Consider the following 14,486-nt stretch of genomic DNA (forward strand, 5'->3'; position numbering starts at 1 on the left):
TTGCCATCCTCACCCCAATCTCACCCATTATTGACAGGGGCTGCGCCATGTGGAAGCTAGGGTTTTATATTTTACAACAATCAATTATTTGATTAGAAGTGACAATAAAAAAGACCAGAGGAATAGCATGTATAACACAACATGGCAAAAAAAAGAGAAGACTGCAGACAAATGGCAGATTTCAATGCCATCAATGCTGGATTTCTAAACTACTTCACAAAGATTTAGCATATTACTTCGGTAGGGGTTGAGAGGAGTGTTATTGCTTCTTATCTAGTCAGGTTGGATGATAATCCACATTGTTTTACAGATGGCTTTGTATTTACTAATCTCAATGAGCGGGTGTTCTGAATAATACATTTAAAAAGGATTATTAATCTGTAAATAATTGCTAATACAATCTCCACATGTATCTGAAGTGGCCAATAGCTTCTCTTCCATTCACAATGTCGCCCCCAGAGGTCCTTAAGGACCGTTCTTCGCCCCTATCTTTATTTACACACTGCCCCACATACATCATCATCCACAGGTCGAGGGTCAACATGCTGATGATGTCCAGTTCTATTCCCACCACTTGCCTCACACATGGTCACCTCTGTAATGTTAGACTGTCAGACTGACATTACCAGGAATGAGCCACAAAGTATTTCAAGTAAACTTTGGACAGATTAAAGCCAACATTTTCAGTCCCCACTGTAAATTCTGGTTTCTTGCCGCTGACATCTCCCTCTTCTTAGCTACTAGTTCAGGCTAAAGTAGATTGTATGAAATCTCAGCATTATGTTCAACCCAGAGTTGACATTCAAACTCATACTCTATGTAACCAAGATTGACTTCTATTTCTATGGCATTGCCTTGCCTATACTCTTATACCTCCTGTTGCTGAAACCCTTATAACACCTTTATTAGCTTGATGGTGTACGTAGAAATTAATTCTTATTGTATCTGTTTTCTAGATCAAAAATGGGGAAAGAAGTGACTAATTATACAGGACTGTGTACTTCACCCCCAAGGACATTTGAAAAACATCCAAAATTACATATGGGCCTCAGCCGATTTCAGGAGTCTGGGGCAGCCACTTTAAACAGGGGTTAAGCCCCTTGTAAGTGCTAATGAGGGGTCTAACCCATGTTTGAGATCCCCTCTGGGGTATTGAGCTGTCCTGAGTGAAGCAAGTAAAGTGTTTTCTGAGTTGGCAAGTGTTCACCATCAAAAAGCTCCACAGCAGTCCCAAGGGCCACAACTAACCCACAATCACCTCCACTCCCCTGCCCCTTCCCCTCATTTTTCTTTCCCTCTCCTCACAAATTGCCAATGAGGCAAGCAGCTCAAATTCTTCTGCCTGATATCAGTGCGCTTTCTCTGGAGGTGCACCAAGCATCGCCAGCTTGCTTAAATAATTGAAATGAGATGCAAGATCCAATTTCTCATGCTCTATGGACCTGAAAATGGACAATAGCCAATTTTCACCATGGTTTTTCTTATATCCTTCTTCCCAGCCCCACTTTCCATCCTCCATAAACTCCAATGCATCCAAAATTTCACTGCACACTTCCTACACCTTGATCACATACAGTGATATCCTTCTTTATAAACTACATTAGTTCCCTGTCCATAATTTATCCTCATCTTCAAACCCACACTATGTGTGCAACTGTGGCTTTAGGTGGTGTCCCTGGAGCCTACAATTTAAAATTACTGCCAGCATCTGGAGGCCATTGCGCCATTGACCAGTCCACTGCTGGGGCTGTGGGTTGTGGGTTTTAAGTCTGATGATGTGAATCAAGTAGTCAGGATTTAATTAGGATATTATTCAACATGAGAAACTGTGTAATCTGAAGAAAAAGATCAAACAGTAAAAATGGTGAGAAAGATTCATCCTCAGCAAATTTGACAGGTGAAAATGAGGGAAGTTAGTTCAGAAGAAAATAAGCCAGAATGGAGGTTTTTTTCTCAGTACTTTATATTTCCAGGGATATATATATATACTGCTCAGATTATACTTGAGGTTAACATTATAAATAAGGCACAATGCTCCTTGCACTGTTGTAAAGTGTTGAATTTAGCTGAACCTTTATTTTAATCAAGCTTTAATGTTAGGAACACTTTAGACATGAATACCCAGTGAACAGAATCAAAGAAGTAACACAAGTGACAAAATTGTAATTGATTTATAATGTGGTCCTGCCAGTTGGACAAATAGTGTATCCAATAAATCCCTGACCATGTTTGTTTCAAATAATTTAGCTTAGAGAGTCAGAAAATGAAAACCAAAGCTAACCGGCAGCTTCAAAATGCCAAACTTTGCATAGCTTATCTGCAATGCATCAGGGATTGCATTGTAAGAAAATGGGTTGCTTGATGTTGAAAATTGGAGGCTCCTCAGCTGTCCACTGATGTCCAATTGCTGACTGATAGATTTTTCAGGTGGTACAGGCATAAGACATTTTAAATGTGCAAGTAGAGGTCCTAAGTTTGATTGTAGGACCCCTGATTGCAATTTTCAGGTTCAAATAGGTGGAGCAGGTGCCAGTGCATGATTTGCTCAACTGTACCAATGTGTGCAGCCTAACCAGCAATCCTTAAAAGAGACCACTGGAGATCCCTCAGAAAATAGTCCAAGGAATTTTTATTTTTCACTTTTGTTGGTCCAGACGAAGCAGGACTGCCCATTCGGTGCACCTCCAGGATCATTTTCACTCTCATTCCTTCAAACCTGATTGCTGGATAGCTCAGCATGGAGTCCAAATCATTTATATCCCTTCCCAATCAGTGAGCTGAACTTGGGTGCTTGCTAGCAACATTTAAATGAGACCCAAACACACATATGATTAATGTAGCAGAAGAGTCTGGTATATACGGGGTTAAGATGGGACTGAGTACAATACCGCCCACACAGTGATGTAAGAAGGCACATGACCTAGGCCTAGGGTCAGTGTGGTGATGGCCAGAGATGTGTTAAGACTTGGGGCGAAGATAGCTCCTTGCCTGTACCCTTTACTGTAGATTTGTATATAGTTACAAGCAGTGAATAAAAGTTTGCTTTAACATGCAGAGGACTACAAAGACTTCTTTAATGGATATGTTCTGTAACAAACACCATACCAACATGGTGACAGCTCCAAATCAAAAACCCTCATCGTCACAGAAATGCTGAAAGACTAAGAAAAAAGACATCTTCAACGGATTCTGAACTGAAAGACTCTCCCAACTGAAGCTACAAATGCTGAGCAAATTTGTCAGAAAAAGCTCCAAAGGGAAGAGCCTGGAAGCTAAGTGCAGAAGTTTTACTGCGGCGGAAGATTCCACACAATCTCCCTTGGAAGTCCAGATTCAGCATGCAGAGTTCATTGCTTGCAAGGGTGAGCTAATCATTTTCACTTCCAGGCTGCAGCCAGTCATGAGAAGCCCTTTCATTAATTCAGCCAGAATTACCACTTTGAACGAACCTTGTTGCTAACCCCGATCCCTGATTCCAAGCTTCAACACGTGACCGTCTGGATGCTTAAAAAGAAAGCCTGTGGTGTGTTTATTTATATATTTGTTTATTTATCAATTATTTAATTAATTTTATTTTGTTTTATTTTATTCATTCACAGGATGTGGGCTTCGCTGGCTGGGCCAGCATTTAATGCTGATCCTTAGTTACCCTTAAGAAGGTGTTGGTGAGCTGTCTTCTTGAATCGATGCAGTCCATGTGGTGTAGGTACACCCACAGTGCTGTTAGGAAGGGAGTTCCAGGATTTTGACCCAGCGACAGTGAAGGAACGGCGATATATTTCCAAGTCAGGACGGTGAGTGACTTGGAGGGGAACTTCTAGGTGGTGGTGTTCTGATCTATCTGCTGCCCTTGTCCTTCTAGATGGTAATGGTCATTGGTTTGGAAGCTGCTGTCTAAGGAGCTTCAATGAATTCCCGCAGTGCATCTTGTAAATGGTACACACTGCAGATACTGTGCATTGGTGGCGGGAGGGAGTGAATGTTTGTGGATTTGATGCCATGACCAGAAACTGAACTGGACTAGCCATATAAATACTTTGGCCACAAGAGCAGGTCAGAGGCTAGGAATCCTGTGGCAATTAACTCACCTCCTGACTCCCCAAAGCCTGTCCACCATCTACAAAACACAAGTCAGGAGTGTGATGGAGTACTCTCCACTTGTCTGGATAAATGCTGCTCCCACAACACTCAAGAGGCTTGACACCTTCCAGGACAAAGCAGCCTGCTTGATTGGCACCACATCCACAAACTTCTTCTTCTCGAAGAGCAGAGCTGCCATTTTGCAAAGACCGCCAAAACTGGCAAGCGTGGGAATTCCATTGTTCTGCTGTGAACAGCGACACCATCTTGGACGCCTGTAAGCTCTTAAAGCTGCACTGACACTTTTAAAATCTTCAACATGGATCATAATTTCACGTGCCAACTCCATTGGGACTCACCCAAGGCCCCCGACCAGTCACAAAATTGGAGCCTTTGGAGGAAAAGATTTTTAAGATACAGCATTGCTTCATGTTAAAATAAAATATCAGAAACTGAATAAGTAAATACACTTCTTTACTCGATAGGGCTAATTGCAAATACATCATTGCACAACAAGATATTGATAAGTCATCCGCCAAATTTGAGGAGGGTTTAAACTCCTTTGATGTTTATTTCAACTTGAGATCCAACAAAATATTGGAAGGAGCTAAATTCAATAAGAGAGTCCAACTGCTGGGAAACCTGTTAATTCCTTCATAGATTATCTCTACAGGATGGCACGGGTGTGTGAGTATGGAGATTTAAAGCCTGAGCACATCTGCGACAGAACCGTTGTAGGTTTTGCAGACAATTCATTCTCTGGCCTCCTACCAGCTAAAGATTATCTTATCCTAGACAGTACCCCTGAAGGTCACCGCTCCACTCAATTTTTTTGCCTGTTGATCATTCCAGGGATCCACAGGGACCTATGCAGGATTTCACAGTTATTAACACATAAATGTATCAAGAAGGTGACAGATGCCCTCTACTGTAAGGCTCATCATTATGTGAAATTCACACTTGATGAAGCTGGCCAGGCTGCGAGGTTTATGGGGTTTGCAGCTATCTCAGGCTTCCCTAGAGTACAGGCTACAATCGATTGCACACAGGTGGCTTTGAGACCTCCAGAGCAGCAGCCCCTGATGTTCATTAACAGGAAAGGGATCCACTCCCTGAATGTTCAACTGGAGTGCATTTGTGCCAGGTACCCTGGGAGTTCCCATGACCCATACATCCTGAGTCACTCCCAGGTGCCTCACATATTCGAAAGGCCTCAGCGATTACAGGGCTGGCTGCTTGGGGATAAGGGGTACCTGCTCAAACGATGGCTAATCACAACAGTGCGCTGCCCTCAGTGCCTCGGAGGAGAGGTACAAGGCGGCGCATAGCTCGACACAATCCATCATCGAGAAGACCACTGGCATTCTGAAGATGTGCTTCCTATGTTTGGACCGCTCAGGTGGGGCAGTAATCTCCAGAGAGGGTGTCCTGCATCATCATGGCCTGTTGCATCCTTCATAACCTGGCACTTCAAAGGGGGATCCCTTGCCAGGGGGAGACATGGAAGACGCTGAGAATTTCTTGGACGATGAAGGCCAGGAAACTGAAGAGGGAGATGAGGGTCAGCTTCCATGTGAGGATGCCATTGAAGAGGCACGATGTGGAAGATGTGCCCATGCCACACTGATAGCCACAAGATTTCAAGTGGAGTAAGGTGCAGGCAGCAGGACACAGCCACATTCCTTCTGTCCCTGAGTGCCATGCCAGTGCACTGAAAGGCCTTTACAGCCAGTAACATAGAGAACAAGTTCAGTATTTGGACTTATACTTTCAGCCCTCATGATTCACCAGGCCCTAATCTTTGGAAAGGTCAGTGGCAATTAGGGATGGGCAATACCCACACCCCATGAATGAATAAAAAAAAAGGGGTGCCTGTGGGCACATGTGCACAAATCATTAAAGATGCCAGGCTGATTGAACTGGTCTGAACTTGTAGGATCTGGTTTTATTCTGGTCTGAGCTGGATTTTATTGGAGGTGACCAATTAACTGGTAATTCTACTGGACTTATCAAAAATCCAGTAGGGACTCCCAGTTGCTGAGTAGGCATCGGTAGTTTTCAGCTGACTTCAGCTGGAGCCATGGCATTTCTTGTCAATTTTACTAGGGGTCAGAGAGGGACTCAATGCCAGTCCTGGGGCATAAACCCTCAGTCAGCGGGTTACAGGGTCTGAATGGTTTAGGAGTGAACTAGATCTCTCCCCCTTAGCCTGTCAGTGGGTACGTTACCCCAGAACCCCCTCCCTCAGCCTGTCAGTGGGTACGTTACCCCAGAACCCCCTCCCTCAGCCTGTCAGTGGGTACGTTACCCCAGAACCCCCTTCCTCAGCCTGTCAGTGGGTGTGCTACCACAGACAGCCCTCCCTCAGCATGTTAGTGGATGGGTTATCACAGATCTCCCTCGCTAAATCTTTGATTGAGTTGCACTCCATCACTGGAAGTGTACAGTATGACGGGTTTGTATAGGGCTTCATTGCCTTGATGTGTTGCTATGTGGTGTTGGCATTATGGAGCTCATGCTCTGATACCTCTTTCACTTTGAGGTTGATGTTTCTGGGGTTCATGTTCTGATATCCCTCTCTGTCAACTGCAGCAACTCAACCCCAGCTCCCCCTACCACTGCCTGCAGAAAGTTCACCCCCCCCCACAACAACTGCCTACAGTAAATCCCCCCCACCAAGCTCGCATCATTTCCCCCACTGCTGGGAGTAACTCCCTCCCCTGCTTGGAACAGTTCCTCCCAGTGCTACTTGCAGTAATTCTTCTCCTCCACCCCATTTATAGCAATTCCCACCTCCCATTTGTGGCATTTCCCCACCCCACCTGCATGCAGCAATTACCCCACCCCCCGCTGCTTGCAGCAATTACCCCAGCCCCCTGCATGCAGCAATTACCCCACCCCCCGCTGCTTGCAGCAATTACCCCAGCCCCCTGCTTGCAGCAATTACCCCACCCCCCTGCTTGCAGCAATTACCCCACCCCCCCACTTGCAGCAATTACCCCACCCCCCGCTGCTTGCAGCAATTACCCCACCCCCCCCGCTTGCAGCAATTACCCCACCCCCCCGCTTGCAGCAATTACCCCACCCCCCCGCTTGCAGCAATTACCCCACCCCCCGCTGCTTGCAGCAATTACCCCACCCCACCTGCTTGCAGCAATTACCCCACCCCCCCGCTTGCAGCAATTACCCCACCCCCCCACTTGCAACAATCACCCCGCCCGCTTACAGCGATAACCCCCTCTTGCAGCGATTATCCCCCTTTGCAGCAATTCCCCCCCCACCTTGTAGCAATTCTCCCCTTCTTGCACTCAGTTCCCTCCTTGCTTGCAGCAATTCCCCCCCCTCTCAATTGCACCAGAATCCCTCTGGAGCCTTCTCCTGCTGGCGAAGGCATCTGGGGGTGGGGGGGCTGGAACCTAAATGACATCAGAGGTCATAGAGTGCAGTGCTCCAATGGTCAAGCAAGGCACCAATTTTAAACAGTAAAAAATCACCTAAGAGAACTGTGAAAAAACTGGAAACTGGCTGTGAGAAACACAAATGAGTGACACAAATTTGAGTAAGTGAAATGTTTGCAAAAGAATCAGGACAATGGTGCTGGTGTTGGAAATTTTTGGAGGCCTCCACTTGGATTAATTTTTTGTTGTGATGAGGGGAGATGAAGAGGGGAATGAGCAGTGATTGTGTGTGTGAGAGAGAGGATTAATGGGGGGAGGAGAGACAGAAAGAGGGGATTAATGGGCATGAGATAGAGAGAGGATTAATGGGGGGAGAGAGAGTGTGTGAGAGACAAAGAGAAAGAGGGGATTAATGGGTTTTAGAAATGCAACGCTGAACTAACTAACTGGCTTGCTATAGACATGTGACTCTGCCATGAGACACTCTGCCTCTGGAGACAGACATCTTAAGATCAGTTCAATACTCTCACAGACACACACTAAATAATACTGCTGTCCTTATACTTGAAACATGGTGTAGAGAAGTTAAGAAAAACAGATTTTTAAACCCTGCAAAAGGAGCAGAGAAGACACTGAGAACCCAGGAACTCAAAGGTTCAAACATGCAAAAAAAAAGCTAATGAAAAGAACAAAGGAAAACAGACAAAGGCTGCAAATGAGACAGCCCAGAAAGGCACACAGTAAAGTACAAAGCTGCAAAACAAAAGCTGCGGAGAAAAGGACAAAAGAAAAGCACACACAGGCGGCAAGTGAAATTACTGGCTGCAGAGAAAAAGGACTAAGTAAACACAGACAGAGGCTGCAAGTAAAAAATACTGAGTGAGTAAACAATGGCTGCAGTAAATTTTCCAATGCTATCTCCAGTAGCATTGAAAAATGATGCATGGCAAAACTGGCAGATTTTCCATTCACAATGGCAAAACTATGAGATTGCAACAGATTTAATGAGCAAGCCAGAACCGTTAAGAGTAGCTACTAATGCTGCTGGGGAAGGACTGCTACAAAGTGTGTACCTCCCTAAATCTAATAGATGGGCAAAGAAAAAAGACCATTTTAAATATTTTTAAAGCCTTTGAATGCACATTTTGAACCCCGAATGAATGTTACGTATGAACAATATATATTCAACGCTAGAGTTCAGAGTGAAAATGAGACCGTTTAACAATATGTCATGGTAGTAATGCAGCTAGCAGAATCATGTGAATTTGGACAGCTAAAAGATGATCTGATTAAAAATAGATTGGTCCTAGGCGTGAGAGACCCCTCAGTGAGAGCAAGTCTACTGAAAGATGAGAAATTGACGTTAAAGAAAGTGATAAATGTGTGTCGAAATGAGGAAGTTGTGAAACATTGGCTAGAGCATATATATAGCAGAGCAGACCAGGAGTTATATTATGCTGAGAGACAGTCCAAGCCAAGAGAGCGGAGCAATCACAGACAAAGGGCAGGATGCATATACTGTGGAGGTCAGCATGCACAGGAGAAGAAAAATTGCCCAGCATGGGGAAAGCAGTGTTTTAGCTGCAAGAAGCAAAATCATTTTGCCCACAAGTGCTTGGCCAGAAAAAAGTAAAACAAGTTGATGCAGATGGCCACAGCAGAGATATCAGCAGATGAGTCTGATGAAGAACTATGCACAATACAACAAGTTGGCTCTGTCAAGTCTATAAGAGACAAATGGTTTGTAACTGTTACTCACCTGAGGTCATCATTGTATCAATCGAATAAGAAATGTCAGATAGACACTGGTGCGTCATGCAACATCATCACCTTCACAGACCTGTGCGAAGTAGCTCAATGTGGTGATCTGAAAATAAGCCCTCTAAAATAAGATTGAGGCTATATGATGGCATGATACTCATTCCAAGAGGACAAGTGAGTCTGACAACCCAATGTAATGGCAAGAAGGAAGATCTGGAGTTCCAGATCATAGGGACGCAATGGTCACTCATTTTAGCTGAAGCAAGTCTGAAGCTTGGACTGGTAACCCTAAACATGCCAACAGAGATTCACAAAGTGTCACAGCACACAAAACCATTGACGGCAGAACAGATCCTAGGAGAGTGCAAAGATGGGTTTACAGAGTTGGGATCTTGACAAGGTGAATGTCATCTAGAAGTAGATGAGAGTGTAAGACCAATTCAGCATCTGTCAAGAAGAGTTCCAGCTGCCCTCAAGTCAAGCCGAAAAGACAAGAGCTGGAAAAGAGGGGACTAATAATAAAAGTGACAACTCCTACAGACTGGATTAGCTACATGGTAGCAGTAAAACAACCTGGAAAGCTGAGAGTATGCTTAGACCCAAAGGATCTAAATAAAGCGTTGAGGAGATCTCACTACCGCATGTCAATGATCAAAGGAATTTTGCTGCAACTTGCCATGGCAAAGACCTTTACTACCTTAGATGCGAAGGATGGTGACTGGTAAGTGAAGCTGGATGAGAGCAGCAGCTTTCAAATGACATTTTGAATGCCGTTCGGAGATACAGATGATTGCATATGCTGTTTGGCATTTCTCTGGCTCCAGAAGAGTATAAATGCAGACAACATGAGGTAGTCAGTGATATTTCTGGAGTAGAAACCATAGTAAACAATCTACTAATCGATGGATGTGGAGACACAATGGAAGAAGCCATAGCTGACCATGATCAGAATTTAATATGAGAGCTCGCCAGATGAATCAAGCTGAACAAGAAAAAATTGCAATTGAAGATGCCTGAAGTCAAGTACATTGGTCATGTATTGGCGGCAAAAGGTCATCGTCTGGATCCTGACGAGGTGAGAGCTGCAGCAGCAACGCAGCAAGTGACAGACATGAAAGTGGTGTGATAGTTCACAAATCCAACAAATTATCTAGCAAAATTCTTACTTAATTTGTCAGCAGAATGTGAACCATTACGCGAGCTCACGTTCCAGGAGGTGCTATGGTATTGGGGCATAGAACAAGAAGCAGCATTGACTAAAATCAAGCAACTAGTGATGACAATGCCAGTGTTGAAATACTATGATGTCAATGAGGATGTCACCTTGCAGTGAGATACCAGTGAGACAGGTCTGGAAGCAATTTTGATGCAGCAAGGACAATCGGTCACATTTGCATCCAGGGCACTAACGCAAACTGAACAGCGCAACGCTCAGATTGAGAGAGAGTGCCTGGATTTTGTTTTTGCCTGTGAGCATTTTCATCAGTACCTGCTTGGAAGAGACAAAGTAACAGTGGAGTCCAACCACAAGCCCCTTCAGAGCATTTTTCACAAACCGCTACTATCTGCCCCAAAGTGACTGCAAAGAATGTTACTTCATTTACAAATACATCATCTGGACATGGCATACAAGCAAGGAAAATAGATGTACATCACTGACATGCTGTTGAGAGCAGCGCTCCCCATGAAGAAAGTTGAGGATGCTACAACAGAATGTGACATCTTCCAGATTCATCGTGAATCAGCAGCTAGACATGATCTGAAAGCCATCAACCCAGCAGAAACATTGAATCTGACAGACAAGTGCCTTGCTCCAATCAAGCGAACTACCTAACAAGATGCAACTTTACAAGCACTACAGGAAGTGGTGTTGAAAAGATGGCCTGAGAGCATCAAGGACAAACCTATGGTCACAAGAGCATATTGGGTATACTGGAATGAATTGACAGCTCAAGGTGGCATCTTGTACAAAGGAAATAGAATCATCATCCCTAGGAAATGGGAGGAGAGATGCTGAAGCGCATAATTGCAAGCCATCAAGGAATTGAATCGACCCTGAGAAAGGCAAGAGATGTGCTTTACTGCCAAACATAAGCAATGAAATTAAAGACCACATCGGCCAGTGCAGTGCATATAACGAGTACCAAGCTAAATAAGCTGGAGAGCCATTGATGGCCCGTGACATCCCAGACAGACCATGGATGAAGCTGAGAGTAGATCTTTTCACTTTGGCAGGAACTGATTATCTTGTCACTGTAGCCTACTATTCTGACTACCGGGAGTTAGATCAGCTGACTTTGACGACAATGAGCAAAATAGTAGAATGCCTGAAAGCACATGTCAGTGGGTACAGCATTCCAGACATTGTGATGAGTGACAATGGCCTTCAGTTCACAAGTGAAGAATTCAGCTGCTTTACAAAGGATTGGGAAATTCAGCACTACACATCGTTTCCGCACTATCCCCAGTTGAATGGAAAGGCTGAAGCGGCAGTAATAATCGCCAAAGGACTCGTCAAGGTATTGAGCAACTCTAGCATTGACGTAAGCAAGGCAATCCTTGAGTGGAGAAACACGCCGACTGAAGGCATGGAAAGTAGTCCTGCCCAAGTCTGATGTCATGCCGCATGCAAGCTACTCTTCCAATTGCAAAAAAGCTACTGAAACTGGAAGTAGTAACAGGCGAGTGAAAAGATCAAGGTGAAACGACAGCCAAATTTCAGTTTGACTTGACTGCTAAACCATTGCCAGAGCTAAGCAGTGGACTGCCAGTCAGAGCGCAAATCATCAATGCTCTCAACAGGAGTCAACCCATGTGGAAACTTGACATGAGTAGAGAAATTGTCACCTTGATCGTATGTAATGGAAGTGAACGACCAAATATACCGGTGCAAACACAGGCATATCCGAGCAACTAGTGAAGCTGTTCCTTCACAGCAATCGAGTGGTCAGGAAGAAGGGATCTCACCAGCTGTACTGAGTACAGAACTAACATCAATCCCAGAGATCTACAAATCCCTAACAACTGCAGTGGAACAACAACAGTCACCAAGGCAACAAGTGCCATGGGAACGACACTCTGTGGACAAGGGACATCACCCAGATGAACAGCCAATGTCAACATGCACATGCTCCATTCAGAGACCTGCATGGTTTAAAGACTATGGGTGGAATTGTTCCAGATTTGCACTAAGTGCAATAGTGGGCAGGAAAAAGGACGTTTTAACCACCGGTTGTAATGGCGGCTTTTCACACCGTATCATCCCAGTCCAGGTCCCGCCTCATTAATAATTCATTGCCAGGCAACATGCTGGGTCACGGGCGGTGCGGCCTCTGATTCACCCGCCCCACCATCACCTCATGCCTTCAGTAAACTGGGAGCCATATTTAAAGAATGCCCCTGCATAGAGCCAGCACTCTTCAAGGGATTGGCCAGCTGCTGGGACTGATGGCTGCTAAAGGGAGAAAACGTGCTGCCCCCAAGTTTAGTGACGCCCCCCTTGAGCACCTACTGGATGTAGTAGAAGCCTGCCGAGATGGCATCTACCCCCATTCTGGGCAAAGACCAGCAAACAAGGTCACCAATCCAGCATGGGAGGCAGTGGCAGTGTTGGTCAGCATCAACACCCTGCAGAAGAGGACAGCCATCCAGTGCCAAAAGAGGATGAATGATCTCCTCTGTTCCGCCAGGGTAAGTCACTCTTCCCATCACTCTCAACTCTCACACTCACAAACCCATCACACATCCACAAGGATCTCACTCACTGCCAGTTCAAGTGACATCACCATTCACTCTCTCTCACACGCCTTCATTTGCCCTGCAGCTCATGTCCTTAGCCCGTCCATGGCACCACTCGCCATCCACACGTGCCAGGCATCCTTGTTTTCTGGCCTGGCAGGTGTCCGGCTTACACACTTTCCATTTCTATTCATGCAGGACAAGCTGGCATACAACAACAGGGAGAGGTCACAGACTGATGGAGGAATGCCCAACATCAAGGTCCTCACGGACTTTGAAAATAGAATTACTCAGCGGGCCAGCAATGACCTGTACCATTCCTGTGCTGACAGTAAGGTCGGCGGTGCTCAACCAAGTGAGGATCTAGCAGTGCAACATCCATCAGACAACCACGCTGTGAGTGAGTTCCCCTGTTCCGCAGTCCCTGCCATGCACTAATTATCTCTCCTTGCTTTCACAGGCACTTCTGGGAAGCAGCCAAGGGGATCCATGAGCCAGATCCTCGACTCAAGCCCCGAAGAGACCTTGGAAGACGTATTCTGATGACACTCTTTGAAGACCCATCGTAGCGCTCACCCACATCCTCCACCAGCACAGAGACACACACCTTGATTGGACCTAGTTCTAGAGTTGCCTCAGGAGCATAATCTGGTGAGCACATCACGCTGTCTGATCCACAGCAGGCGGCAGCAGGCACTTCCCAGGTGTCTGGCACTCGGAGGACTGCTGAAGGCCAGAAATCTGCTGAGTCTGAGTCAGATGAGGAGCTCCTGGACTTGGTTATACCTCAGTTGCTGGAGCTGCAAAGGAAAGCTCGGGAACATCAGGAAAGGGTGTCCACTGCACTCCTCAGATTGCAAGGTACGATGGAGGAGTCCGTCTGCCTTCAGTCTGAGGGGATTGCGCCGGTATGCCAATACACTGACGTCAACAATGGTAGGATGGCGGCCGCCATGGAGACCTTTGTGCAGAACATTGCTCCTGCATGGGCTGAACTCCATCACTGACGCCATAATTGGCCTCCAACAGTGTCAACGCGAGAGGGGTGCAGGGCAGCTCCCCCTTCTTAGGGAGTCAGCCAAGGGCTCTCAGGCACCCTTAGGGAGGAGGATCAGTAGGTGCTCACCGTGGGCCCATCCATCCAGGTGACTCCGGGAGTGTCTGGCCCATCCGAATCCCCTCTTCCTGTGACCCCAGCAGCTCCAGCTCCACAGCTCAAGGAGGGTGCCACTGCCACACAGCAGAACCCTGAAAGCAGGCCGGGGCCCTCCAAGTCTCTGCCCTCCAGAGGATGCCCGTCAAGGTCATCACAGTCAGGGCGTAGCAGTCAGCAGGCTGCCCGCATCTCGGCTGTGGATGTTGGGGAGGCACCAAGATGTAGTGACAGGGTTAGGAAGGTTATGAAGATGTAACTCTTTCGAGTACATTCACAGTTCTTGACTTTTTTTTTGTTCAAAGTCCTGGAATGGGACATTAACCCACAACCTTCTGACTCAAAGGTGAGGGTGC

The sequence above is a fragment of the Cetorhinus maximus genome, chromosome 16 (assembly GCF_964194155.1).
Source record: "Cetorhinus maximus chromosome 16, sCetMax3.hap1.1, whole genome shotgun sequence".
Taxonomy (NCBI): domain Eukaryota; kingdom Metazoa; phylum Chordata; class Chondrichthyes; order Lamniformes; family Cetorhinidae; genus Cetorhinus; species Cetorhinus maximus.